At 47.3% G+C, this 3,413-nt stretch overlaps 1 long non-coding RNA gene across 2 annotated transcripts in view; it reads left to right on the forward strand.

The window, feature by feature from the left end:
- LOC125487916 overlaps positions 1-3,413 on the forward strand; it is a 9,863-nt gene that overhangs the window by 3,207 nt on the left and 3,243 nt on the right. For both annotated transcript variants that reach the window (XR_007266155.1, XR_007266156.1), the window contains one exon: positions 2,368-2,441. This is a non-coding gene — a long non-coding RNA (uncharacterized LOC125487916). The remainder of the gene's footprint in view (positions 1-2,367; positions 2,442-3,413) is intronic.

A 3,413-nucleotide genomic window follows, 5' to 3' on the forward strand; every position in this document is an offset into this window, starting at 1 on the left:
AGTTTAAAAGAGATGTGTGAGGCAGGTTTTTCACACAAAGGGTGGTGAGTACCTGAAACACGTTGCCAGAGGAGCTGGTGGAAGCAGACACAATAGCAACATTCAAGAAACACCTGGATAAATGCATAAATAGGAAGGGAATAGAGGGATACGGATCATGTAAGTGAAGACAGTTTTAGTATGGAAGGGCAAACTGTGTTGGCGCAGGCTTGGAGGGCCGAAGGGCCTGTTCCTGTGCTGTATTGTTCTTTGAAATAAATAGGAAAAGCACAATGAAAGCTCAACATGACAAATTCCCTCAAGGACCATTTAAAGGTGCAGTGGAAACTTTAAAAGTGAAGTTTGGAAAGCAAAGACCATGCATGAGAAAGCATTGGTGGCCAGAATAAAAGAAGCTATTTTCCCTGGAGCGTCGGGGGCTGAGGGGTGACTTTATAGAAGTTTATAAAATCATGAGGGGCATGGATAGGGTGAATAGACAAGGTCTTTACCCCAGGGTAGGGGAGTCTAAAACTAGGGGCATAGTTTTAAGGTGAGCGGGGAAAGATTGAAAAGGGACCTGAGGGGCAACTTGTTCACACAAAACGTTGTGCGTGTATGGAATGAGCTGCCAGAGGAAGTGGTGGAGGCTGGTACAATTACAACATTTAAAAGGCATCTGGATGGGTACATGGATAGGAAGGATTTAGAGGGATATGGGCCAAATGCTGGCAAATGGAACTCGACTAATTTAGGAATCAGGTTGGCATGGACGAGTAGGGCTGAAGGGTCTGTTTCCATGCTGTGCAGCTCTATGACTCTGAATGATGGTTCAGAAAAGGTTATTTTAAGAGAGAGTGAGAGAGAGACAGGATGAGGTTAGTCCACTCTGAACCTCACTGCAGGGATGATGGTCCCATTGGCCTGAGTGCCCACCATAAAACCAAAGTGTAAAGAAGAAAGCTTTTTTGAGATATTTGTGCTTCCACACCTGGGTCTTCGCAGAAATTAAAGGACTGTTTTTATCTGAGGAAATGTGGTTAGTGTTGCAGTATTTCCTCAACTGACTCACGGGATCTGGGCATCATTGGCTGGGCCAATCAAATATTGCCCCATCCCTAGTCGCCCCCTTGAGAAGGTGGGGGTGAGCGGCCTTCTTGAACAGCTGCAGTCCATGTGCTGTGGGTTGACCCGGGAGGTAATGGCCTAGTGGTATTATCGCTGGACTGTCAATCCAGAGACCCAGATAATGTTCCGGAGATCCGGGTTCAAATCCCACTGTGGCAGATGGTGGAATTTGAATTCAATAAAAATATCTGGAATTAAGGATATAATGATGACCATGAATCCATTGTAGGGAAAACCCATCTGGTTCACTAATGTTCTTTAGGGAAGGAAACTGCCATCCTTACCTGGTCTGGCCTACATGTGACTCCAGACCCACAGCAATGTGGTTGACTCTTAGCTGCCCTCTGGGCAATTAGGGATGGGCAATAAATGCTACCTAGCAGCGACACCCTAATCCTATGAATGAATAAAAGAAAAAAAAACGCCCCTTAGGGAGGGAATTCCAGGATTTTGACCCAGTGATACTGAAGGAATGGTGCCCATCAAGCGAGGGCTGCTTTGTCCTGGATGGTGTCGAGCTTCTTGAGTGTTGTTGGAGCTGCCTCCATTCAAGGGGCAAGTGGGGAGTATTCCCTCACACTCCTAACTTGTGCCTTGTCGATGGTGGGACAGGCTTTGGGGGGAGTCAGGAGGGGAGTTACTCGCTGCAGGATTCCCAGCCTCTGTCCTGCTCTTATAGCTGCTGTGTTTATGTGGTGGGTCCAGTTGAGTTTCTGGTCAATGGTAACCCCCAGGATGTTGATAGTGGGGGATTCAGTGATGGGAACACCATCGAATGTCAAGGGGTGGTAGTTGGATTCCCTCTTATTGGTGATGGTCATAGCCTGTCATTTGTGTGGTGCAAATGTCACTTGCCACTTATCAGCCCAAGCCTGGATATTGTCCAGATCTTGTTGCATGTGAACACAGACTGCTTCAGTATCTGAGGAGTTACGAATGGTGCTGAACATTGTGTAATCATCGGCGAACATCCCGACTTCTGACCTTATGATGGAGGGAAGGTCATTGATGAAGCAGCTGAAGATGGTTGGGCCTAGGACACTACCCTGAGGAACTCCTGCAGAGATATCCTGGAGCTGAGGTGACTGACCTCCAACGGCCACGACCATCTTCCTACCCACCCAATTTGTACAGAGCAAGCTCCCAGAGACAGCAATGTGAGAGAGATGTGAACTTTCTGGTTTGGGAGATGCTGTGTTGTTCTCGGGATTCCAAATGGTTAGCGAGCAATGAGTTTGACATGAAATATTTCCTTTTTAGATCTCTCTTGCATTCCAGACGAGCAGCGATGGATAAACTCCCGTCAGTCCTGATTTTCCTGTGCATCTTTGTGGGTAAGTGTCTCAAGTCTCACGTCAGGAGGGCTTGGAGCATTCACTGTTCAACCTCAGCAAATGGCCAGCTGTCTTTGTGAATTAGACAGTGAGAGATTATAGGGCCACGTAAAGTCCCAAAGACAGAGAGAGCCGGGAGATGGGTGGGTGTTTTACCTGAGGGTCAAGCGAGGGGAAAGGTTGAGAAGGAGAGTCTTTCACAGTAACCCTCTAACAGTGCCCATCCCTAATTGCCCAGAGAGCAGTTAAGAGTCAACCATATTGCAGTGAGTCTGGAGTGACCAGAACAGGTAGTGACTGCACTGTTCTTAAACATATAGGGAGGTGATGGCTTGGTGGTATTATCGCTGGACTGTCAATCCAGAGAATTGGTTAGGGCCACTTTTGGAACACTGTGTTCAATTCTGGTCTCCCTGCTATAGGAAGGATGTTGTGAAACTTGAAAGGGTTCAGAAAAGATTTACAAGGATGTTGCCAGAGTTGGAGGGTTTGAGCTACAGGGAGAGGCTGAATAGGCTGGGGCTATTTTCCCTGGAGCGTCGGGGGCTGAGGGGTGACCTTATAGAGGTTTATAAAAACATGAGGGGCATGGATAGGGTGAATAGACAAGGTCTTTTCCCCAGGGTAGGGGAGTCCAAAACTAGAGGGGCATAGGTTTAAAGGTGAGAGGGGAAAGATTTAAAAGGGACCTAAGAGGCAACTTTTTCACACAGAGGGTGGTGCGTGTATGGAATGAGCTGCCAGAGGAAGTGGTGGAGGCTGGCACAATTACAACATTTAAAAGGCATCTGGATGGGTACATGGATAGGAAGGGTTTAGAGGGATATGGGCCAAATGCTGGCAAATGGGACTAGATTAATTTAGGATATCTGGTCGGCATGGACGAGTTGGACCGAAGGGTCTGTTTCCGTGCTGTACATCTCTATGACTGTATGACCTATTTTAGAGGTGAGAGGGGAAAGCTTAAAAAGG

Source organism: Rhincodon typus, chromosome 47 (genome assembly GCF_021869965.1).
Source record: "Rhincodon typus isolate 14 chromosome 47, sRhiTyp1.1, whole genome shotgun sequence".
Classification (NCBI taxonomy): domain Eukaryota; kingdom Metazoa; phylum Chordata; class Chondrichthyes; order Orectolobiformes; family Rhincodontidae; genus Rhincodon; species Rhincodon typus.